General features: G+C 37.8%; 1 protein-coding gene across 3 annotated transcripts in view; it reads left to right on the forward strand.

Moving 5' to 3' along the window:
• Window positions 1–3,695: 3,695 nt before the first annotated feature.
• Smash (smallish) overlaps window positions 3,696–27,605 on the forward strand; it is a 156,456-nt gene continuing 132,546 nt past the window's right edge. For 2 of the 3 annotated variants that reach the window (XM_072005867.1, XM_072005870.1), the window contains exon 1: window positions 3,696–4,097. The gene's annotated coding sequence lies outside the window, so the exon portion shown is untranslated. The remainder of the gene's footprint in view (window positions 4,098–27,605) is intronic. The other variant, XM_072005871.1, reaches the window with a different exon arrangement.

Below are 27,605 nucleotides of genomic sequence, written 5' to 3' on the forward strand. Positions count from 1 at the left end.
CCGACGGTACACTGAAAATTTTACACGAATACGAATAACGGCGAAATTTGATGATGCCCGATAGTATCGATTTCGTGACTCGCGAAACGTTCGAATATAAAGTAGCGTCGAATGATCGTGGCTAACAAAGCCTCGAAAGAACCGCGCGAAGGTGGATTATCCGTCCTCTCTTGCCGGGATAATGATCTGTAGCGGCGTGGTAGGATCTGCTGAATATATATTAATGCTCGTTCTTTTTTCGCTCGTGTAGATAATAGTGGGTTTCGCCGACCTGCGTTGGGAGGGCGAGAAATACAAGCAGAGGGGAAGAAGGACGAGGCGGAAAAAGGCAGAAAGGAAAAACAAAAGTTACATCGTTCGGAACACGGGAGCTTTATGTCGACCTAAATAATGGGGCCCCGACCACGGAAAAATTTTTAATTGCTTCGTGGCGAGAGAAATTATAGGCGGTAAGCCGACGGGTGCAACAACGATCCCCTTTCGGCTGTTATCTGAACTACGTCTAGGAGGACTACCTTTATCGGGTCGCATGTTTACCAGGCCACAAAATATCCACCTGTTAGACAAACACAACCAGATAACCTGATTCCATGCATTCCCGGTGCGGTCTTTTCGTCTGGTTTACATTGGCGCGTAGATCCGTTATGATACCGAGATACAGAGTACACTGGAGACGCATTAAAATCTCTTTTCGTAATTTTACTTGAAACCTTGGGCATTCGCGCACTAGCCAAGTAATTGCAACATCGTACCCTTCTACTTCTTCAATTTTTCATTTGATGAGAAATTGAGTTAGGTAGCGATGGGTGAACAATCAGATAGTTAACGATCATATAATCTTTTACGTGAAAAGGCATCGGTGAAAATACAAGCGTTGCGTTATCAACGGCGTATCGTGGTACGACAATCTGACGAGGTGGAATCTCGTTTACGTTATCAAAGAGCAGCGATCAATAAACACATACTAATGTTAAGAGATTAACTCCGCACGTCGTCTTTTCAATGGCTTTTTCCCTCACGTCTAAATGATTGTCATAAACAGATCGCGCTTCCGTTCCACGACAAATAAGAGACATTGCGGCTTCTAATAGGGTAATAACGCGACTCGACAAAGATATAGAGACGTTGCCACGATGAATACGATACGTTGGAATGAGTTTTCCAGGAGCCTTCTAATCGTCATGTTCGTCGTAATGGACTAATAGAACGTCAGATTTCTGAGACCGAGACGCACCACTGTCTTCGAACCATTTGTTACCGGTTCTTGCGTGTAACACGTTGTAAAAGATACTAGTTAATTATACGGGCATGCACCATGGTTATCGACCATTTCGTTTGCATACACCGTGCGTCCTTTTGATATTGCGATAAATTTTCTGTAGTCGCGTATAAGATTGTAAATAACTGGAATCGCCAAGAATGTTATTGACCGGGATGTCGTATGTGATGCGAATCCACCCTTATTGGAATCAGATTTTAATAGAATCATACTGAATGCCGTCTATGTAGTTGTCACTAATTATACTCAATTTAGTCTTGACATTTAAAAAGAATGTTATTTAGTAAGTAATGTTCGTCGAAGGATATATTAAACTACAATCAGCAAAATGAAGGCAAAAGAAGACATTAATGTAATTGCAGTCACTGAGATTTATAGTTTCTGTTGTTCGTAATTACAGATTACCAGGGATTTTTGTTGTTATACTTGTCTTTTCAATCGGATGATATCAGAGGAATAATAAGGACATGATTGAGAAAACGTGATAATGGACTTCCAAGGTAGTTCATAAAAAGGTATTATTAACTTTCGTGGTTTGGTAGCTACTGGTTTACGCTTCCCTGTCCAAATGTAGCACCGACCAAACGCGAAGTCATTAAAGACAACGATGATACAAGACAGCCAGAGTTTCACGGTAGTAAAAATATTTAGGTTTTATTTCGTTCGCGTCCCTCTGTTCGCTTGATTTATCCAGATGTTTTAAACAGCATCTTTTTTTACTTGGTAGAATCCTCTTTCATGCCTTTCAATCAATAATCTCGAATTTGTACTTATATCCTAATTAAGATATAATCTTAAGATAAATAAATAATAATAAATCAATAAGATATAATATCTTAATTAAGAGAAAAGTATAAGTATATCTTAATTTTAAAAAATTAGAAAATAAACGATCTTGATTTGCAATTGCTTTCTAATTATCAGTTTTAAATATTGCATAATCGATTGATAAATGTTGCTATAAAACAGATTCACACAGGTCTTGGTAACATTGGCACTACAAATTAAAGATGCATCAATCATATTTAAGTCCATGTTGAACGTAACGATACGCAATTTCAACATTTTCGCCGAGACCTTTGCGATTCATGGTTCGAATGCACGTGCGATGCCTCGTGTCTTCGTGTTTCACCGACAAACCTGGAGGACAACGATGACATTACGTACTTTCTATTTCCCATCGACTTTCGATGGGCAGGTTGTCTACCAACACGAGCATGTATAACGTGTCAGAATGTTTCGCGGCTGAGCTCGTTCCTCATTTCCTTTTCCCGTAAAAGGAACGCCCTAAATCGGTGCGTGGAATTGGTAATAAATCCAACGTTGATCGTTCAATCTCGGGAACGTCTTGACCTTGGCTGTTTCTCAGGTCCTAGACGGCATTTAATCTAGAAGCAACACGCCGCTCTTCTACTCTATTATTAGAGAAACAGAGAAGTATCGCTTTATTTTGCTACCGGTTTCTTCCGACGTAATTTCGCAGCCTTCGAACTAACACAAGTTCGTGAGCAGAATACAAACGAGGTATACACGTATTATCAATGGGATTTACATCGTTTCTGAATCCTTTTGAGGAAACGTTAACTTTATTTTCTTTTTTTTTTTGTTTTTGTTCGTACCTATGATTTTCATCTAGACGCGAATTTTAGACATTTGACACAAATGAAATAAAATTATTTTATTTCTTCAGAAATTAATAATAACCTCTTTTCACGATTGAATTGTTAGAAATATCTACAATTTCTATATCCAATTGCGGATGACAACCGTCGCACATCTCTATTGCAGGTAATGCATTCACAGGAATTAATAAAGACGCAATAGACGTCTGACATCAAACTTACATAAGTTTCAACTAATAAGTAAGATAAAAGAGCCTTCATAAAAAACCTGCAACAAACACAGTCGCATCTGCCAACCAAATCGGAATAATGAGTCAAAGAATAAAGTTCTAGGCCGATGAGATAGGCAATATTAATCGCATAGCAATTATTTTCTATCCGATGTATGTGCCAGCTATTATCCTTATTTCAATATTAAACTCCTATTTTGCAGAAAAATATTTACACTCGTCTTTACCTTTCAGGGTTTTTTGGAGGTCACGAGTTTCCAGAGAATTCGATCGCTTGCGTAACAAGAGGAACGTGCCGATGCATTCTGCGTTATCATCTACCCGATCCCGAGGGAGGCTCTTTAATTCCAGCACGAAAACAGAAACGCTCGTACGGCCTCGACCTGAGCAAAAGTTCGTCGAGGTTGCCAAGCCTGAGGCCAGCCTCCTATCACTATTTCGTTCTCCCTTGCTTCCTGCCTTCCCCCTCTCTTTCTAATGTGTAAGTTCGACTCAGGACTCGAGAAAGGTCGAAGCTAGCCGGAGGTAGTCGACTGGCGTCGAACACTCGCGTCGAGAGCCGAGCGCAGAGGCTGCGGAACGAGCAACGAGCAATCGAAGAGCATCGTCAGTCCCTCACGGTAAGCCGGTTCAGTCGGTCTTCTTCGATCGTCTCTGTTGTTTGCAACACTCGTCCTCGTAGGTGGCTGCATATTGAAACTCCTCTCTTTCTCTCTCTTTGTTGTTTCTTTCGTTTGTTCGCATCGTGTCGAACAAAAGCCTACGGTAGTGCTGTACGATTTAAACTAAACATAACCTAACCCGGTCGTGCATAACTCCACGCGTATTCACTGACGAACAATTAGTGCGTACAATTTATTGGTGGACAAGCTTTTCCGCGAGCACAGGGCTGTTCTGTTTGTGGATTTCTACCCTCTGTCTCCTTGTGGATTACTCGACGTCCCGTAACGGGAACTTCTCTCAAAGGTAGGACGACTTTGATATACTTCATTCGCGAGATGTGTCGTATCGAGAATCGTTCGGATTCTGTACATTGTCTCGTTACAAGAGTCATTTGACTTTTTTCTCTTTTCATCGCTATTGAAACTGTAAGTGTCGTAAGTAAAATGATTACGGGAGATTGATCAACCAGTGTTGATGAAACGTCGCCACCGAGAAAGAAACACGGCGAGGCCGGTGAAGACCTTGAATAAAACGTGTTTCGAGCGCTTCTTACCTGGCCGTCGGTTCGAAACATGCGCACGTAATCGAGGTTACTAAGATCGTTCTAAAACGGCGTAATTACCACGCGAACTATCTTCGAGTCGGCCGACCGAGTCGGACCTTGGCGAACCGTAAACACGGTGTTTCTCGACGTGGTTGTCTAATTGATCGTAGATTACGATTGAATTGCATTCGGCTTGCATTGAAATTATGTACCACTTTGCCTGGTGTGCCAGGCATAATTCGACATGCATCTAAAAATCGAACGTTCTACATCCATAGAACACTGGTAACTACTTTAAGCTTGGCCGATTTCAAGTTCGATCGATCCCATGAATGTTATTCCGAAGTATTCCGTGACGTTTAAAGCATCGACGTTCAAACAGAATCGAGCTCAATTTTCTTGGCGTAAAATAGAACAACTCGGGCCGTCGCTAATGGATTAGTGATTTAGAGAGGCTTAGAGAAGGTTAAAGCGTTTGTATGGTGCCGGAAATAGAAGTTATATTTATCGATCAGCCGGTATGTACCAAGTATTCGTACGAAGTGGCCACGTACTGACGTCTGATTACAGCCTGTGATCTATAATTGATGACCGTTTAAATCGCAATCCAAGACGTCCCCCGAGTCCAGCAAACCGCGTAAATAGTCGACTTGACTAAGCCCACCGCCCTTTGTGAGGCCCGCCTGTATCATACGAAATTTTCTGCTGCAGTACGTGTTGACATTTATACGACGAGTTCCTTCAGGTTTGAAATTACGCGAAACGTTAGACCCGGCTGGTCAACTGGCCAAATCACGATTACCGTCTACACGTTACATTTAGTTCTTGGACACTTTTCAACGGAATATTGTTTATATTTTCTTACGGTTATCCGTGTAATTTAAACGGACAGATATGCATTCTGTTTGCTCTTCGGCGGTTCACAAAATTTATTCCGTTATTTTGAGGAAGAAAATTAGGAAGATGTTTTCGCTGACCAGACAGTAGTTTATTGGCGTCGCTTGCATCCATTTTCCATCCGTGTCATCTTGTATTTCACCATTTCAGTCCGCAATAAATTCTACATACCACCGATTATTTTTCACCCCAATCCCTGCAGCTGTTTGAGCTGGCGCACAGAAGGGATTCGTATCAACATTGTCACGATGTTTACTCCGATTGTCTACATTTGTCGACATCCGGACAGGTTCACGTTGAAGATCGTTGTTTACGATTCACATTGACCCATCGTGGCAACGTGACAACAAAAAATTTTCGGAGTTCAAAATAACGTCCGTAATTTCTGGATGTGAGTCATTTATGAGCGACTATGAATTGTCGTGTTTATAGAGATAGTTGTGTTCTAATTTTATACAAGTTGGTGTAAAATTATTTCCCTTAATGCGATAAAAAAGTAGGAGAGTTTAAATTTAGTCATCTATCATAAATAAATTCAATTATTTAGATATCTAAGGGCATGGTACTCTGGTAATATACTAATCTCATTCGGCGTACTATTGTTTTATATTATCAAAATATTTATCAAAGAAATCTTCTGTATCGAAAATAATTTGCTGTTTTTCTTAGTATGATATAGGCATATTTCTGTGAAATCTGAATGTTGTTAGTGTTTGCCAATTTAATACACATTTGGACAATTGTGATTCACCAAATATCAAATTTTCCTACAAATCATAAACATGTTCGAAGTAAAAGAACGATTGGATTATTGATTCAGTGCTTGTCATATGTCCAAGCGTAAATTCCTCACGACCCTTTTTATCATATATAAATTGATACAGTAGCAGACACACATTGATAAATTGATAAGTTATCGAGATTCGCTCTGGAATCACGGCTCAATGCCCTCTCTGGCATTTAAATTCATCTGTTTGTCGGCCAGGGTAAACCAAAGCGGACAACAGTTACTTATTTGACCGAGTCTTGCGTATCCACTTGTTCGGCATGAGCGTTGCGTGGTAAACACCATTTGAATTGTCGGGCAAATGTGAACGTCCCGCGAGACAAGCGTCTAAAACTAGTAACAGTTGAAACTTTCTGACTCTGCGAATGATTCAGAAGATGTTTCGTAGGGCACCCCATGTAGTCACCATCTGACTAATCTACAAATAAAACGCGAGAAACATCCCTAGCAGCTACTGCCAATTAAGACTCCCAGTTTGTCAGGTCATTCGTAAATCATACATACATTTGACGATGCTTATCAACTATAAATCTAACTAGGTTGGATGCACATTTTTATGTTTCTTCGAAATGGTCCGAATTTTGCAGTGTACATACATTTATGCATCCACTTACAGTTACAGAAATATTTTATAAATATATTTTGTGTGTGTGTGTGTGTGTGTGTGTGCACGCGCGCGTGTTATGTGAAACACGTTGAAATTTTATTAGTATTGTTATGAGTAGACTGTGGATTTGTATGCATTTATAGAAAATTTAAAAGTACAAAATTACATAGAATACACATAATATGAAAAATTATATAAAATAGCGAAAGTATAGGGCTTTCTATAATATTTTCGAGGAAAAGCTATTTTCTATCGAGATTGTATTTTTTTAATTATATTCTTAAAAAATATGAATCTATATAAAAATCTGCAGTTTAGTTATGGGATTTTACCATCATGATTATATTCGTAAAGTCTGAAAGAAATTTGAAATGTTGTGTAAAAGAATGTTGCTGTATGTTTACTTACAGAAAATATTTTGTAATTTACACATACCTTTTTAGATTATTTCCAAATTTTGCCCATGCTATGACGACAACTGTGTCTTACTACAGCGACAATGAGATTTCAAAATGGTTCCTATAAAAAGTTTTCTATGATAAATGTTTAAATACTGTCGCGAGCCACTACACAACAAGATGTTCCTGCATGTATTAACGTAAATGTTGGTGGAATAATGTTCATGCGAATATCTTCAACGGACGTTGCCACCGGTTTGAAATTGTCTAGTTTAAAAATGGATCGTGACTAGCTTGTGGAAACAATTATTTAACCGAGCGACTCGGTCGAGGTACCGTTCAGAACGACTAATTTTAAACGCAGCTCCGGCATTTTTTAATCGTCATTCCGTACAATTCATTGGCAATCTTGCAACCAGATTGCGGTTTGGGTTAGATTCGGGTTAGTTTTACAGAGGAAACGTTGTCTCTCATTAAACTTTAATTCAACGAAACGCTTCTGTAATTTGCTAGCCTACGTCGCGTTGGAGTCGTGAATATTCTTCGATCAAATATACCGCTCGTTACTTGCTGTAGGTTCGAGCAAGTGTTATGCTGCAACTTCGTAGACGCATCTCTGTTTGTTTTTTTTGTACGGATTTTCTTCCGCGTGCTCTCCACGATACAAAGATGTAGATGTTTCACTGATCCATATAAATAAATATTCCGTTCTATCACAGTTAATTTGCGTTCGACTAATTAGTATTGTATCTCTCGTTTCTTATCTTCCACACGTTTCTCCATGTACCAAACAAATACTTGCAAACAGCTCTACTTAGCATCTTACTGCTTAGCAAGAAGACTAATCAGTGATATACGGTTATCAATAACCGTTCGAGCGTTTGCAAAACAGGAATACGTGCGAGAATGTTGCAGAGCATCCTCTTTGATTAACTCCACTTGTATCATAGAAATTCACCACACGCAACTGGTCGAGAAAAATCTCAAGCACGAATTTCTTTTTTCTAAAAAGAATCATCACTCTTCCACTTAACAAACTACCGGTGCCCGATGCACTCGGCGCGGAACGATAAAGAACGTCGCCCATTGCGCTCGGTTGGCTGAACACGAACAGCGGCTTCCCCCGAATTTCACCGACTTTCGAATAATTTAAAAACTCCTCTCTCCGTCGCTCGAAAAGCGTTGAAATTGAACCGAAAGGGGCGAGCTAAAAACACAGATGTGCGGGGGTTCACGAAACGCGATGAAGATCGGTTTACCGTTGTCGTCGGTCGACGCGTGTTTGTTTGGAGTCCAATGGAAACCGGTCGCCGGCGTGGCGCGTTCACCAGCGTGTAGGTGAGAGATGCGTGAGCTGTACACTCGTATATGAGTGTAAGTGCGTGCATGCGTAGGAGCAGAAGAGGTAGAGGAGGCGAAGAGCCTTGCCGGAGGAGATGAAACGAGGGAGACGCGCATAAGCGACGTTTCGAGTGCCGTTACAACGTCCGAGAGAACTCTCGATAAACCTGAACCACCACGCCGCATCTCCATCGTGCGGCATTAGGGTGAAGCCCCATGGATGGATGGAAAACAGGATTCTTCGTGACGCGGGAGAGTATTGTCTGGAGTCGCGACGAGAGCACTGGCCTCCTCTGTTTCTTCTACGCGGTGCACGTACTCGCGTTAAGCATCACGAGATCAGTCGTTGAACCCCCAGCTTTACGTGATTAATTGCCGTTGTTCGGAGTTTCCATGCTTCTCTCTGACCATGGAACGTATTCGGAAGGGATTTCGGGATGTTTGGGGACGTTCTCAAGTGGTTGGAATGCGTCTGGTGCAAGTACTTTGGATGGACTGTGAGAGGACTCTAATGTGGCTTGATTAGCGAGTGTGTACGGTATTGTGAAAGCTGCAGGGTAAACATAATTTACGTTTCCTGGTAGAGTGTCGAGTGGAATTTTCTGTGAACGTGCATACAGGGTTTTCAAGGATTCTTGGAGATCTTCTGAGTCGCGTCGTTGAGATTATCGGTCTAATGTTACGTAAAGGATTGCTTTAATCTTAATTTAAATTTAATGTAATACATTTTTATTCGGAGGGGATGTGTATGGAACTATGAGAAGTTATGGCTGAGTGAAATGTTTATTCTTTCGGTCACGAACGATTAATTATTGTTAGTTTATGAGACGTGACTTTACAAAGTAAGCATAGCTGTTTATGATTTTCTTGAAAATGTTTGGGATCATAAGAATAAATTAATTTGAGTAATTATATTATTTTAATTATTTTTTAAATTTTTATAACGTGCACAAGAACGAAAATTGTTGCGTAATAAATATTTTTCGATGGTTGCATATAAATAGGATTCACCGCAATGCCGATTCTTATAGACTTATTTCGAGCTTCATAAAAAAAAGACAAGTAAATCTTATAGTTACCATCAGTTCGTATCTCGATTTTATCTGATTTAAAATTTATGTTGTTACCAAACGTTTCGATGTAGAGATCGGCAGTTTTGCTTGGAAATGATTTCAAAACTCAAGTTAACAATCTTGATGCAAAAATACAACATAATAGAAAGAATAAACGGTATATTTCAACATTAGAAATTATAATCCTTATACGTATAAAGTATTTATAAAATATTGCTTCTATTCCTACATGATTAAAGGCCTACAATAATTCACATAAGTCGAATCAGATTTTTCCACGAATTTCGACGATACTTCTTTTTCATTCGTATCAACTTCGATCCATACCTTTTAATGTTTCTTAGTCAACGTTACCATATCACTCCCTGCATATTACAGCGTAGATTATCTTATAACTTCTGCAATCGAAATTGTATAATATAGAACATAGAGCTATCTTGCTATTATATATTACTGCATAGTAAGTCTCGATTATGAAACACATTGATATCAGAACCCGGATTGGCTTAGCTTTCAATCTTTATAAGGGAACTCGAAACAAGCCGTGGTCGTGAATCCTTCCGAGTATGATAGATCAGTGGATCAAACCATTTTATTCTGGAACTTATCGATCCACGTAAGCAACTTCGAGGACTGAGGGTGATTGCGAAAAATTGTCTGTTCATGCTATGTTTTCTCTCACGGGTACCAATGGGTTGCATCTCGCGATTTATCGATCACGTGGTGAAAGTGACGCCGTTTGATACAAATTTAGAAAGCCGATTGTACCGTCCTACAGTTTGCTCTAGTTCCAACGTATATGTTTTCCGTTATGTGTGAATTTACAGATCGGTTGCATGAAAAATACACGGCGACGGCTAATTAAATCGAATCGAATCCTTATCGAACGTATCTTCTGACTGCCTCGTGCGACTTTCTAATTGGACGATTCGAATCAAATGTTCTATCTTAAAATTAGGACCATGTCGAGTTTACCGTGACGGTACACTACTAAATTATAAGACACAAAAGCAGCGTTTCATTAACCATTCTAATCTTGGTTGAACGTCGTTTCGTGCTTTCGCCGAAGTCCGATCCCCATACTTGCGGTCGATAATGCACCCTTAAATCCTCTTCTTCGGCGAAAACATTAATTTTATAACAATGGACACCGTGGAGAGTACTCCGGTTTCTCGAGGTGAACAAACGAACAGAGAAATCGATTGCCTTTTGCAACTAGTCATTACGAGCGAGCAGGAGGTCAGCGGTTCCACCGCTTTTATGGCTATTACACTTTCTTCGGCGCGAGCCCTATCGGCTTAATAAATTTACTTAGCCTCTTCTAAGTAGACCAGAAGAGGTCGACGCACGACGATGACCGTACACCGCAACACTAGGAGAACGCACGATGCTTTACGCGTCGAGAGATGCGCTTCGCGAATGCCGTAAAAAGCTTGCCAAGAGTGGTAACAAATTAGTCGAAGACGACAATAGGGGAAGTTGCTTTTGGTGTATGGTAGTTGGCTACTGCCTTGGAATGACTGCGAGTCCACGAGCAAGATGTCCCCGTGATTCATCCAGCATCTGTGCGTGGATCTTCTTTTTCTTTCTCTCTGCTCTTTATTAATCGGATTTGTAGGAGATTCATCACGGTAAATCGACACGCAAGCCGATTTTGCCTTGAGATAATCCTCGCACAGGAGAAGGAGCGTTTCGTTAGATTGATGCAACGATGCAATAATGAGAAAGGTATTTATTGCGAGAGTCGAAGATACAGTTGCTAAATGGTAGCTAGGAAATGGAAGGAAGTTAATCAATTATTAGCTTTCCAAGGGCGATTTGTTTCCCCTTTAAAGCAAATATTTCACTCCATGGTAATTCTTACTCAATTACGTATGAGGAGAAATTTCCGTAATTTGTTTCGTAACTATCGACATATTTAATACGACGCATTTATCCATAAGTTAACACACCGACGAGAGTAAAATGTGACGAGTACAGTCAATTTCGAAGTGATCTTAGTAGTGACAGCAATAAAACGAATTCACACGTATCATTATTAGTTGCAGATAGGAAATCTCATTTTCCTATGATATTTTATCAAACATTCTATTATTTAGTATCGTATATGTAGTTTATTTCCTTTCTCTCTCTTTGTTATAGCAATTTGAAATGTCCATGAAAAGACCATTTTAGATGCAAGACAGCTATGAGTTATAGATATTTTATTTTCTGAATCCAGATGAGTTACTAGTAGCCTTTTAAAGAAATTTACTATGTAATGACTGTGAAATGAAACTAAATACGATTTCGACTTCAACTTGTGTACAATCACAAATTATTAGAATTCATTCATTCTTATGGCAGTTCAGCCTGCTAAGCTGGTTACTATTTTATTCTATCGAGTTGACAAAGACTTAGAGTCTCGTGTCGCTGTACAAGGAGGTCCAGAACGTGTATACGAGGCAGATTTGTCACGTAGACTATAGATTGATGTGACAGAAAGTTGTCTATTGTTTTCGCCGTAGGCGCCATCGTAGATTTACACCGAAGTCGCGAGCCTGTTTATATGGGAGTCGATTTGCAAGCCTACGCGCGAGACGGAAAGCTTGTCTGGAACATCTATTACGAGTCCAATATTCGCGAGTCGGTGTACCGCGTGTCTTTTTGTCTCGGCGTACAAATTGAACGGTAATGAAATCATAGAACGTGGAACATGAAAGTCCCTTACTAACTTGCCGGATGATGTAACTCGTAAACGCGCTGTATACGTTTCGCAATTTATTATCTCTAACGATAATGTTACGTTTTCCTTTGTAATACTCGAATCGATAATGCTGCATAATGAATTAGTAAGAAACAGCGAATTGATTCCTTATTTGGTGTTGAAGAAAAGTAATGGTACAGATAGATCAGCTTTCCTCGTAAAATCCTGTATAAATTTGTAGAACATATGATTCTTTATTTAACATTTTGTAAAGTTTGAATAAGTATGTCATAAGTAGATTTCAGATGTTTATGGATTTATGAAAAATTGCAATGAACAGAAATGTAGAGAATACATATAATGTACAAGGTTGTATGAAATATCGTAAAAAAGTGCTACAGATAAAGGATGAAAAGAACGTTTATTTAGATTCTATTACTTTAACGATGTATACGTAAATTTAAATTTGCACGAACATTCGCTGTCTAATCATAAAAGTCAAAATTGCTAGCGCCATTACTTTCTTTTTTCGCTTGAAATTGTTCTAAAATCGACTTTTATATTAACTTTACTGTAATTCAAATGCTATGCTTTGCTACAAACAGTTAATTTTGCATTTTTTAACGATTCATTTTTATTGCAGAATTGTTTAACTGTACTGAATTATGATGTATTTAAATTTGGAATTTTTTATTTGCAAAAAAATTAGATAAAGGAACTTATGTTTTACAGATATACATATGTACATATCATTATTTGACTTTACCATTTATGGTATGACTTTAATCGTTTTCTGGATCATAAGATAAAAGAAGCAAAACATTCAAATGATATTTTTTAAAAAGAGGTGTTTTAATTAAGCGTATTAATATTGTGAAAGCTATCTCGTTCGTCTGGAGAAACTGGGCCACTCTTAATTGCGGGACGCGAAATATATACGTATCCCCTATCATCCAGTTTTGGTCGATTTGAGCGATCTCGATGACAGTCGTTAGAGAGACGAAATTAAAGAGACAATGAAAATGTAGCATGATTTGAGGCATTGATGGTAAAGAGGCCGGAGTATCCTTTGTGCTCGCGGAAACGTTGACTTTCGAACGGCCTATTAAGTTGCACAGTAGTCGTTGCTGTTGCTCGATCTACCGTGACTTTCTCTGAAACATTTCGAACGAACGGAATCGCGAGATCCGTTGAATGCACCTCGCTGCATCTGTAACTTCGGGAAGTGGGAAATCAATGGAAACTTCATCGATCATAGTTCTGCCCATTTATTAATGTTCCCAACTTTCTAAACCCAATGTTTTCCTTTTGTTATATAAAAATGATCGTCGCGATTTCTGCTTTAGCAGTTGCACAATTTCAGTATTATCGTGAAATTTCGAATTATTATAAAATTCAACTTAAAAGATTCAACGTAATAGTAATTTTTGTTTAACATTTTGTATGATGCAAGTTTACTTCAAAATGATAGAGAGACGTACGTGTGTAAATTTAAATACTTCCAATGTCAAATGTTACGACGTTTCTCAGTCTATTCTCGATCACGTGCAATTTTACAATGACGCCATTTGGAATGTTTACATAACACGTACATTGGATTATACATATATATTTAGAGTACATCTGTTATTCGTCTCTTTAATCGTTCCTCTTTAAATCTAGTATTTTATCAGTATCTGTTTAATCCAGCACAATTCTAAAATGACGCGAAGTAAACGAAATTGCTTTTACCGAATAAAATTGCGTAAAATTCCATGAAACGCAGCAAATAAAGAATAAATGTATTTTTAATTGAATTCTTTAGGTTCAATTAATTTTTATATAAAGATACAATCGTCGTTTGATTACAGTTTACATAGCTTTCGTTGTGGGCGAACCGTTGTGATAATTAAAACGTACACGTATCATTGGTGAAGATGGAAATTTCCGTGGGCGTGACACGAAGAAGTGACGGATACAAGTGTCGTTACACGCTGCAAATTAACAAGATATAGATGAGAAAATTCTTCGTCATGAAGGCGTCGCGTACGACGTCCTTGTTTCATTTTATTATAATATGAATTTTTCTTCTCTCTGGCGTTTCTCGCGTGAATACAGCGCAGTCTACTCCGACATTTCTTTTGCATCGATGTCTCTTATTACATTCTCTCAGCTGTATCTTCCGGAACGAATGGCATCGAGACGGCCGCGGTTTTCTCTGAAATTTTGCATTTCGATTACGATCCTATCGAATGCTTTCTGGTAATGAACGAAGAGAGTGATTCGTGCTAATTGCGATAATCCTGTTAAACGTATATTCTGTTAAACGCAAGAATAAGATTGATATGAGATATTCTATACAATATTAATAAAGCGAAATGTATATCGAATTATTTTGTACAATGTATGTATTTCGTTTAATTTCGTTCGTAGTTTCAGCGTAATGGCTATATAATTTAACATCGGTTTTTCTACAACTTTAATTAACCTACTTTTTACGAATTTTACTAGCAATTTTATAGAAGCGCGTAATTAATTCGAGTATTATGGAGAAAAGGTTGAGCAACATGAAAGAGTTGAACGAGAATTTTTGTTGCGAGTTCGATCATTTAACCATGACCTAAATATTTATAACATTAATTTTACTTCGAAATATCGTAGATACTTTTGCATTTCGAATGAGTCACGAATATGAAGAAAATTATTACGAAACCTGAAAGAATATTTGTAGAAACGGCGTGGTATGTTGCGCCCTCTTTGCAACGTTATCGCAGCTCGAGTCTTTTTTCTCGTCTCGTGTAAACAGTCTTCTCTCATCTTGTTTCACACCTACTAGCAGCCACTTTTCCTTTGCATTTCCTTTCATTCATCCTGTTTTTAAAGGCTTTATTTAAAGATTGCTTCTTTTGAAAGCTACTAAGGTGTTAAATTAAGCACTTGAAATTTTTAAAAACTTACTTCATTACAAAATTTTACAGTTCCGTAGTAGCATAGCATAACATCATAAAATCAAATTTTAAAAAGAATTTTTAAAAATGTTTAATCATAACAATTTTTAAGTTTTTTAGCAATTTATGAACATATTGTAAACGCTTGAGAAATTTACTTAAGATTGTAAAATTGTCTAGTAAATTTAAATATTTGTATTGTCACGAAAATGTTCTCCTCTTCCTGTCCGAACATATTTACTCATATCAGAGAAATTATTCAGGTCCTATCGAAGATTTTTCAGTGAGTACGTTACTTAAGATGTTAATTTTTTAATTCTTCTCGTGGAAATTTTTCGTGCAAATTTTTCGTGCAATTTTGCGGAGACACGTTTCACACCGACACCCGTTCACCTTATTTTTTATGCAGTGGAAACTCGGTATGACGTAAAAAAAAAAGAACTTCTCACGTCTTGCGTGTGCCGCTCTCGAAGAATTTCCTTTTCGTAAGTGCTCGAGCGTGCAGCGTGAGAAGTAAGGCTTGAATATAATAAAGAGCTGACAAAATCTTAGATCTCTTTGCACCGTGGAAAAAATGGTGATGAGAGAAATTATGAGGTCGTCGCAACCTTTAGAAAATACTGCAAAGGTTTTTCGCAGACGTAGTTTCAGTTTATATTCAACAACGGTGAAAAACATCGATACGGTTAATTTAATGAAAATTAAAAGATGTTCGCAACAAATAACATAATGTGGAGTATATAAATAGAATTCTGTAGAATAACAAAATTCTTACATTTTGTAATATTTTACGAAATATCGATGCATTTTTACGATTAAGGATATTATATAGAAGGGGTAGAGAATGTGTATGTTTATAAACAGTGTGGGATATTACTTTCTCATTATATAATGCACATCACCCTCGTCGACTTTGTATATGGCACTTGGGTTGGCAAAAGTGAAGGGTGAATTCCCCTCACTGATGTCAAATGTGAAGCAGCATTGCGATCAATACGAAGACTATCTTCAAAATACATATTACGTCAGAGTCATATTTTCCTCGTAGTTTCCATGAGTAAGTTATATATCAAATTTTATTATTACTATTTTTTATGGGATATACGAACAACTAGAAATTTTGTTATTTTAAGTCTGAAATTTCACTTTTTTTCTATATCACAGAATGAATGTGAGAAAAATTGTCTCTAAATTATATATTCAAAAGACCGAAACTATATTCCTACTTTTATTTACCAATCCTTTGTTTTAAAATATTCGATATTTGTAGATAATTTATATCGTATATTATTATCAACAATTAACAACGAATAAATTCGATATTAAATTCTCTAATTACTAAAGAAAGAATACAAAATATAAAAAAGATTAAAAAACACAAAATAAACAGAGTATATGTATGGAGAAAGTAATTTGGAATGTCCTGAATATAATTTGCATGGTATTGTACGGAAGTTGCTGTCGCATAGGGTGAATCTCTCCCCAACACGAGCGTTGAACTAGAGGGGGTAGTATTTCAATCAATAGCAGAGAGACGGTCGTTAGGATGCTTCTCGACGTATTCTTCGAGTCTGAAAATTCCGTTACACATAATCTACTGCAGCAAACTGTCGAACTGATAGTTGGAATAATTTATCAGAGTAACAGGTGCTCGCCTTGATTTTATCACTATACGTGACATGATTGCAAACACGTATAACACAAGCTCCAGTAAATTGGTGCAACTAGCATATTCCCTATGCGTCCGTTGATGCAAATTTAGTTTAATATCGATAGTTAAGCGACTGTTGCACCCGTCTAAAATGCATATTAACGATAATGCATTCAGCTACGTAATGAACGTGAACGGTGCACTGGTTCAATCAAGGAAATCGTGATATAAGAAAGTGTCACCTGCGTATTTATAAATTGGTCTCGAGGTCATTAGATACAGTACATAGGTATTTTGCGTCATATACGATCCATCAAAATTACGTTGACAGCATAGGTACGATATTTATTTCGTAGACTTTTGAGGGAGGGAATATAAAGAGAAATTAGAGTTGGTTTTGCTATTGAATTTCAACCGCCTGACATATACTACATCAGGCTTTTCAACCTTTATAAAATAGTAGGACAACGAATTGCATGGGTTCTGCAGGAAACGTCGGATATCCGGTAACAATAGATGACAATAGGCTGCCCTGTCACGTAATACAGCTAGAATGAATTGGATTTCAACGAGCGAGTTGCTACTAATTCCTCGTTTGCATTTCGAAACGCGTTTAATTCAAACTTTGAACGTGAAAAGAACTTTGTCATCTAATCAACTAAATAAGTTTAACGTTGTATAAATTGTTGGTGATTGAAGTAATTGAAAAAAGATATTAAGCCAGGATATTTTGCGTAATTTTCTAAAGTGCCAGATCTTCAGAAAAAACATCTAATTCGTCGATTCGCTAAAGGGAAGGTGCACGATTAATCGTGAAATTCCAATTTAATCCGTAATTTCAATTTGTTTGAAGACTCGCCAAACAGTCGGACAAACGATTGAGTATAATTGCCAGCAGTGCGATTTAAACGTACAACACCAGTGTTCAACTTCCTCGCGGCATTCCGACATTTAGAAAGGCAGCACGGTACACGGTTCCGATATACTAAATGTTTACCAGGATTCCAGGATGCTGGAACGGGTGATTTCTCGCTATTCGATATTTCCTTGTCGGCACTAATTAAAAATCCTATCTGCGGAAAAGTCTGTACCGATTTATGGAACGTGCGAACGGTTGCATAGAAATTTATAAATTACAGTGGAAACGAGCGATATATATCATCAATGGTATTCATAGAACAAGCTAATTTTCATCTTTCCTAAGTGGAATGTTTTACTTCCATTCATCAGCCTGTGGCATAGATCTGCGTATATTAATTTTACACATAAATAAATCGGTATTATGGAACGTATGAAATATTCTAATTAGCGTTTCTTCAGTAACCATGTATTATAATTATACAATTATGTGATAATAAGATAAATTTCTAAATAAACATTCAGTTATATTTTTGAATAGTCTTATTTCTATATTAAACTTATCTTTCTTACAATCTACGTATTAAAAGCTAATTTTATCATATTGCTATATCAATTTATTATCCCACTAGATATTTCACCTACTCTTTGAAATCTGTTATAACTGTTTAACATTGCAACACAAGTGATCTACTTTCACTACAGGTATTTTTCTTGGGTTTCTACTTAAAAACAGATAACACACACTCTAATATTTTAACCACTAATCCATTAAACTGCAAGGATCTTGAAATATTTTGTGAAACTGCAACAATACAATCTAGGGCTTATTTCCAACTGACCTGCTTAGTTGTTCGAGCACGTACCTGGCTGGCTCCCGTAGCTTCTTGAATCTTGTTTTCACCCATTTCAGCTGGCAAGCTTTTCACCTACCTTCGTCTTCCTGCTCATTCAAAATACTTCCTGTCGTTGCCACGGCACGTTCTGCATTTTTATCGATTCATCCGTGTAGTCATGCACGAGAAGCGTACAAAATAATCCTCGATGTAATGCTTTACCAAGCTCGCACTCATAAATCAGAAAATTTATCGCTTCGGTGAACGTCTTAAAATTAACCAGATAGAAAAGCTTCGACGTGCAAGGACATTTAGAAGTTTTCAACTTGATTTGACAAAGCTGGGGTAATAAATACAAATTCAATTCGCTGAAAGGACAAGACGTTGATGAATTGTTTTGGGTCTTGTTGCTATATCTGAGATATAAATGAGACGGTAAATAGAATTGCCAATGCGTACAGACTGTCAGAGTGACGTGTGGACTTAATTAAATTTTCAAATAATATATTCGCGTGTCACTGGAATGTTGAAGTGCTTTGTTGGCAATGATGATCCCGCGCGAAATTGGAAAGAACTATGTGGGAGTAAGTGACGTGGGACACGTTGACTATTCATCGTTCAGTGTCGGGTGATTTGACAAAAACGTAACAACGTTCGCAATTAATACCGTTCGTGGGCCAATAAATTCTCTCGATGGATGCTCTCGGAAGTGCATGGAAAACGTTGAAAATGAGCCAGTGGCAAACGAGGACAGGTGGAATAACCGATGTGGAACATGATGCACTCGCTTCGTAAATGCGTTCTTTGCGTGCAACAATTATCATCGATACTTATTCTCAAACGTGACCGATGAATCATCGCTGATGAAATACATATACGAGGTGTATCGGTCTGTATTTTTTAACGACCGATATCTTGCGCGTTCGTTTATCAAAATCAAGAACAACATTATGTATTGCTTTAGTTGGTATATATTAGCACCGGGAGGTACGTCAGTGATTTCTTTGTATCTCACAGCCGGTTAGAAGAGAAATCGTAAATTTATATTGTGAAATTAAAAGTATCAAATACAATCAATATCTATATTTTTTTCTCAACGAATTCCACTTACGTCAAGATTGTTCTTGTTTTATAGGAGAATTAAGAGAAATTACAGCCGGCTGAAAGATTAATCTTACGTAGACAATCTGGGTCATTGACAACTGCAGAGAAATTTCACCTTTAAACTTTTTGAACAGAATCGCACAAAGAGCAACAGCTGTTAGCTGTTTATGCTATCATTTTTGCTTCTTCAATGAAAGGAAAGCTCCAAATGCCACGAACATATCTTATTTTCTTATCACACATCTTTTCTGTTACAAATGGACCACAAAATTAGTGCAAATCAATTTATTCGTAAACTTGAAGCAGCTTAATTTATTCTTAAAAAAACCTCATAGTACCGCGTAATAAGTACCAAATAAGTGTTTGATCTTACATAAATCCTACTTAAAACTCTAGGTCACGAAAAATCTACTTTTATATCAACGAAAAAAACGTCGAAGAATCATAAAAGTATACTTCCCGGTAGGGAAGAAGATTAACGTCGATCGTAAACAGGATACACCGGAGCCATGGAACGGTGGCCCAGAATACGAAAGCTGAGAGGGGTCCGATCAGATGGAATAATCGGTTCAGCTGTCTATACGTGTCATCATCCGCAATATAGAAGAGTCGTTGACCTGATCCTTGAGGTCCTTAAGGTGCAAAAACACACACGCGATACCGTTGGCACGAGACCACGACGCGGAGAGATGCACCTGCTTGCCGGGGCTCATGCAGTCACGGCACATGCACCTGACGATGTGGCCCGTGAGCTCGCGCGCGCGTTTCTTCGCCTCGTCGTCGTTCCGCGTCGAGGAATCCGCGGAGGTCGCGGCGGTATGCGCTAGGAATCCTCCTCTTTTGTCCTCGACGTAAATTACGCGGCGGGCAACCGAGAAAAATGACAATGCCAGGGAACAGTTGATTTCGACGTAAGTACGAGGCACAGTTAGAGTAACTGCCACGCCGACGGTTAATGCTTTTCAACGTCGCGTCGCGTCGTGCCGCTTTTCACGTGTCAACCCACCAGGTTTCTTTCAGTCGCTACTAGGGATCCGGCATAGAACTCTGAAACGACAGACATACGTTCGATGACACACGAACGTTTTAATGACGAATGTGGGACGCGGAATCGCGGCGGTGTTTAATTCGAAAAGGAGTGGAATTTGAAAGCACGGTTGCACGATTCGTTCTTTCGCTTCTAACTATAGACAACACTCGTGAAATTTGTATAAATTAAAGATTACAGGGGAGGGGGGAGAGAATATGGTCAGTAGACTGAAAATGTCTGCGCATTTATGGAAAATTGAAATTTTTCAAAATGAGCAAATCCACATGTAATATAGAAAAATATACAAAATATTCAAAGCATGATGCTAATTGTAATATTTAATAAATGATACAAATTTTTATAAGCGAAAAAATATCTTATAAGTATTTGCGTAAATATTTACAATGTAATGATAACTGCATTCTTATTTATGAAAATGTCTTTTTGCGTCTTTCTGAAATATAAATTCAAGGAATTTCCTAAAAGAGATTGGAAGGTTCGAATGACTTCTGTAAGGAGAGAATGCTTGCAGAGCGACACAAATAAGGAATTCGTAGTAGTAGTAGGAAACTATTGCGTAGTTTTATGTAACAGCTCGATGGAATTCCAATCGATCGAGATCGTCCTTGAAGATTTGCATCTTTGTGAGAGCGAATAAAACGCAATTTAGTTTACGTAAATGATCCTCGAATATAAAATGCACCATAAACTCTAATCCTCGAATTTGAAATATTTAAAAATATTCTAACATTCCTTTCATTTCAATCATTCGCATTCCAGAGTAATATATTCCCAGAAATTTCTAGCCAATTAAAAATTTTCATGGCTACTTCGGTACTTTGTAACAACCTGAAATCGTTGACGAATCGTCGACGATCATAACGGTATCGCGTGAGTTTAACATATACATATCGAAGAACGTATACAACAAACCATACGATCTCTACGCATTTTAAAGAACACGCCTAAATGCAGTAACGTCTTTACAATAAGTGCTCGTCAACTCGACCGTGTAAAATAAAGCTTGCGGTGCCCGTGCTTGTATGTGACTAGTCGCGATGACAAATCGTGTCTAATTTTCTTCGTTTTAGGCGTCCATTCAGGTACACCGTGGATCGTAGCGTTTACTATTACTTTTGAAGGATAGTTAAGTCATTACATGCCGGATGGGTAGCTCTTCTCTCGCCGGTGTACCGCTATGCGCCGATGATTATGCAACTTCGCACTACTCCACTGCTGTGAAACGACCGCGAACAAGCGGCTTCCTATCCGTGGCTTTAAATAAACGTAACGATCCCACTTCGATAAATTGCGAGATAAAATCATCTCTAGTCGACAGATCATGCTTTGATAAAACATGGTGTCAGAATTGGATTCGCATAAATTGATAGTAATCAGATTTATTGATATTTTGTTAACTAAAAATTAACTAGTACTGTAATGATAAAAATGAACGAAGGAAAGAGAAGGGAAAGACGAGAATAGATTTTGTCCGAGGTCTGCTAATGGAATTCAATCGTAAGGATATTCTCATAGATTTTTGACGATGATAATGGGGATCAGGTTAGGAATTTGTACGAGGGAAGCATTCGAGAAATTGTGTCTTGACATAAATCATAATTTGTTAGAAATTTGTACGATTTAATGGCATGTATTTGGTTGAAGAGACTTATGTATAAAAGTGAAATTGTTTAAACAGGGCGTAGAACGATGCTTCTTTCTACCAATTTCAAAAACATTCCGTCTACTTAATATGAGGATTTCTATTTTGGTATTTAATGAAATGATTAAAAATGGCCTCTTCTTGAACGCAGTTCCAACGACTAATAAGAAATATGCTACTTACTTTACGATGCCGTTATGTCTTTTATAGCTACATATTGCTAAGCTAGAATTTCACGAAAGAACAAAAGTCATGAAAATTGACACTTCTCCACTGAAATTAATAAAAAATTTGCTTTCACTCGGTTTTTTAACAACTGTGTCGTTCTCAATAAGATTGTTTAAATATATTAACCGACGCTTTCCATTGCTAAAACCATCGCGATAAAACCGCTAAGAGATGAAATTATCAGAATTCAGCTTGTTCGGAGAACCGTATCCAGAAGGTTGGACAGGACGATTAAGCCTGTAGCCAACGAGATCAGCTTTTTTCTCCGAGCTACTTAGGAGAAAGCGAAAGAAAGGGAGGCGTTAGGACATGGAAGATGCTCGCGATAAAGCGGTAAACCGAACGAGAGGATGTCGGTTACATAATACAAGGAATGCCTGACCTCGTGACTGGGCGCTAGCCTGTTACCTGAACATTCTTGCAGCACGCGTGTCCGGCATATTACGTTCGTCCGTACGAAAAAGTCTTATTTCTATCACGGTGATTGCGCAACCGGAGGACCAAGAACGGTGACGATGCACACCGCTGAAACGATAGCTGTTCAACCGTGGCGAAACGATTCGTTTTGACTTTTACGCGTTTACACGATCAATTATCCTAGCTATGGGTTGCCGTTATTAGTAGCGATAGGATCAAATTAAATATGTGTTTGAAAATCTGAATCAAATCCAATATTCAGGGTTCACTTCGTAACGTTTGAATATTACTTATAACGCATATTATAACGACTTAGTGTGATCATCTCTGGTTTCTGGAGTGTGCGACTTGGGCATCCACTTCCGCGTTTTTAAACTTCTCTCCGCACTACGAACGTATCGTTACCGATGCTTGTAAGAAACTAGGATTTGTTAAATGATGTCCTCTCAACTTCATCAATTCTCAAATCTTCAAATTGTTAGTCTGCATTTTAGTAAGATTTAATAATTAGCATTAGATTTAATAAGACTTGAATTATGCATCCATTAATTAGTCGTCTAACCAACTAAAATATAAACTAATTGCAAAAATGCAGATTTTCTTTACTGATCAGGGTTGTTCACGGACCAATTATGTCCATTTGGTATCTGCGATCTCTGGAGTTAAGAATTGTTGCAGACTTGCTCATCCTTTTTAAGATCTTCAATGATGTTACCCATTGTTCGCAACTTCTCGAGTCGCTAAATTTCTATGTCTTCGCCAGGTTGTTTAAGTTCACAAGGACTTTTCTGCCATATCGCAATAAATCGTTATTGGTCAGTTCGTATTCTCTAAATCATATATGCGACATTGCGAACTATTATTGCACCGACTTACTCTTTTTGGCACTGATATTTGTATTTTTTTGTAAAGAAGTAATTCGCTTGAAAATATTTTATAACGTCTGCGACTCGTCCGTTATTTATATGTTTATATTTATATTATCACTTAATTATGTATTTACTATTCTGTATGCTAATCGGCATTTATCCCTTTTATTGTCATCTGAATAAAAATGAATATATATATATTATATATTGTATATATATGTAGATACTCATTTTTGTTCATTATTTATTACTTTATACATCTATTATATATATAATATATATCATTAATATATATATATATATATAAAATGTGTCATTCATTGTACTTGTGAAGTATTCGATTTTCATAAGCTGCTTTCGAACCTGAATAGGTTGCAAGTTTCGAAAATCTACGTACAAATAGATAATATCGATATAAAAATGAATTGATACTCTATTACTCTTACAAGTATTGACCATGTCATGAAAACACTGTACATCCTATAAATTTTATCTTGTTAGTAGTTACAACTGTTTCAAAATAATACTTCATTTATAATATTTTACACAAAATTGCAATATTAGATTTCAATGATAACTAAGAAGAATGATTTAGGAGTATAGAAACTAGTATTTGGTTCTACTCGAAAATACTGTTTATCTTTTCCAAAATATGCGAATCCAATCAGCTAACGTACGAATCTACTTGCGACGTACCTTAGATCATCGCTAGTCATTAGTTTCCATTGACTTAAGGATATTTTCAACCAAGACAAGGCTGAGTGAATCGATGTGCGCCACTCGCAATCTTTAAACATAGTGTGCTCTTTCTTCGTTGTTTCTAGAAAGAGAAAGAGAATAGCCTGGCTCGGGCTAGTAAATCGTTATGACTGCTTCGTACAAAGATTGATGACGGTGGAAATAGAATCTTTCGTTGATTCGATGCGAGTTGATCGATCAATTACAGCAAGCGTGAATATTTACAATTCAGGACAGGAAGAACGAAGGCGAAAGATCTTCTATCGGTAGAGTTCGTCGTTAACTCGGCTTGAGTTAATATTCTATTCAACGTGGCTCCGTTCGTTCTTGGTGCGCGGCAACAAGTGCATTCTTATGCAACGTTGGAACAAACACGCGGAGCGAGAAGTCACCGGGTCTGACTGTACCGCACGAGGCTATGCGTGCTGTTTGCTTGCGCGTTCCATGCGTGTGCGTGACCGTTATGCAATTGCGCGAGAGCGCCGACCGAAAGCATGAAAATAAAACCTGACCGACCGTCCGTGTCGAGGGCTTACTCCCCTCTATCTCGAGGTGAAGGACGCGCGAGAATGCCGCGACATTTCTTGCAGGTTCACTCATGCTGTTAGAGACCCCCTGGAAAGAATCTGGAACGTACTTGCGGAACATTCGGCGCTGACGTTTTCTATTTTTTGCGTGTAGCATTACATCTAGTACAGTGGTTTACGAAAGTATTTGAACACTTATATTATAGGAAACTTTCATGTATCTTTCATGTATGTTATATTATATAAAACAGTCGAAGATCACGCAGGAAAATATGACAAATTTATTTTTGTTAATTTTCTGAGTTTTATGTCATTTAGTCACCAACGAGGAGTATTCTAGTGTATCTTTTAAGTCGAAGAATTCTGGAATTGATGGAATCGTTCCTTGTCATCTTTGTTTCAATTCTGAGGTTGGAGGGAATCACGTACGCAATACAGAATTAAGGGTATGAGATCACACGTACACAAATGATCACGATTCGACGTTACAAAGAAAATGTTGAAATAAAATTCTGTAAAATATCATCGTGCTGCACGGTTTCAGAGATACGCTGAAACGGTGTTGTATAGAACACCCACCGGTTCTGTTAATCACGGAAACGTCGTCGAATTAACGCAAATATCATCGCGATAAATGCCAGACAGAACAAAGCGCGAACTTGAGGGAAGTATTTTCTGATATTAATGGTCGTAGTACGACTTCGAACTCTTCTAGGTTCTCCGCGGAATCGATAGTACATAAAGGTCGTCTCGTGTAAATCAGGTTCTTATACAAGGTAGTGCATGTTACCTGATGTAATAAAGAAACACACGCACAGTGAACGCATACACCATCTCCACTGCGTAATCGTTAGACTGGTTCCACGCCTCTAATTGTAAATGTCATTTATGCAGGTTACACGGTGTTGCATAATTTTTTCCTCGTACTTGAACGCACTAAACTTCCAGATGAACGATTTTGCTTTCGCTGTTCGTATATTTACTAGTCCCATCGTCGCATCCGCGTTTAATATCAAAGTTACCATTGACAGTTATGATGTCGGTAAAATCTTGTTTACGCTATTTTATTAATATGAACATATCATTTGGTTGTCTTGAAATATAATTACCTACGCTCATCCTCATGATGATATTGAGTAAAATGATTTAACTGTAAGAAGATAGAATTCAGAAGTAATTTGAAATACTTCACCAACGTAAACCTGTTATTTTAGTTAACTTGAAAAATTATTTCAGGTTCTACTGAAGTTAAGATTCTTTTAACTACCTTTTAGCTCAAAAGAATCACGGTCGCCGGGTAATATCATTTATAATTTCATGTTGGCTCATATTGGTCTCTTAAACCAAGTCAAGTTTCTCTCAATTTTTTAAGCGAATCTTTCTGCAAATACATATTTAAAAGTCAAATAACGTAAGATATTTTCTAAAAGAGGAAAATCCTATTACTTCTCAGTTATCTACATGTTTTCCATTACGCATGCTCACAATTTAAATGTACCGCCAGGACGTCAACGCACAAACGTGCCGAGACTGACATTTATCGCCGAAATTTGCGATTACGATACAATTACGGTCATTGCGTTCCCTGTGTGACACGGATGAAATACTTGTCAATAAACACGTGGCATAAACGCTTGGCCGTGTAGCTATCACGCAGAAATCATCGTCATTAACATTATTTCATCATAGTCACATAATTGATGGAAGTTTCCTCTCTTTCGTTGCACGCCAGTTTCCTTTACCGAGGCCGAGAATAACGAGCTACGGGTTAATTCGTACGCGCGTTTTACGGCCGTGCATAAAAGCTAGAACAGAAAACTATCGGCTTGAAAATAGTATTTCTAGGAGGGAACGGAGGCACCTGCCTTTTATTGTGAATCGACACTGGAGTATTCCATTCTCTCGTTTTACCCACACGACCCACCTTGTTCCAGATATTCGATACTCTTCCTTTCTCCTCCTGCGAACCGTTCCAGACACCGTGACGAAACACGCTGTGTCTTATAATAGTGCACGCCTTCATAACGCTCTGCCTTACGGTATTGTGTCGCGGACGTGGTCGCGATGCTGCATGGAAGGTAGCCACGATCCTTCAAGGACGTTAGGGATCTTCGATTTGTATCTCTAGAAGATCGTACAGATACGGACATCCTTGACAATGAGATACTGCATTTGTCATCTTTGCTGGTTCTTTACCAGGGTTTAAGTATATTCTTTAGGCAGCTTTGTATTATGAAGTGAGGAACGCAATCGGAATTGCAATGCTTCTAAAAAAAATTTAGTGTTTTCATGGAGGTGTTAGAAAATACTGCGAGTTTCGAAACTCTGGTTCACTGAAACGAAACGAACAATGGATAATATTGTCGTAGCCTGCGTGAAAAATTCTGGAATATATTAGGTTGCCTAAAAGTTTCTTTCGTTTTATGAGGAAATAATAGATGCACGACATTTTTTGTTTTATATTATTTCGTTGAATTATGTATGACCCATCTTCTTCTATTGGAACGTTAATTAATAATTGAATACCTTTTATTGTTTTTGTGTCCCAGCTATTTTATTATACACCTCTTATTTCAATCGTGTCATGTGTGAGATATTAAATACAGTAAAGTTTCTTAGAGTTTTGCGAT

This window comes from Bombus fervidus, chromosome 6 (genome assembly GCF_041682495.2).
Source record: "Bombus fervidus isolate BK054 chromosome 6, iyBomFerv1, whole genome shotgun sequence".
NCBI lineage: Eukaryota > Metazoa > Arthropoda > Insecta > Hymenoptera > Apidae > Bombus > Bombus fervidus.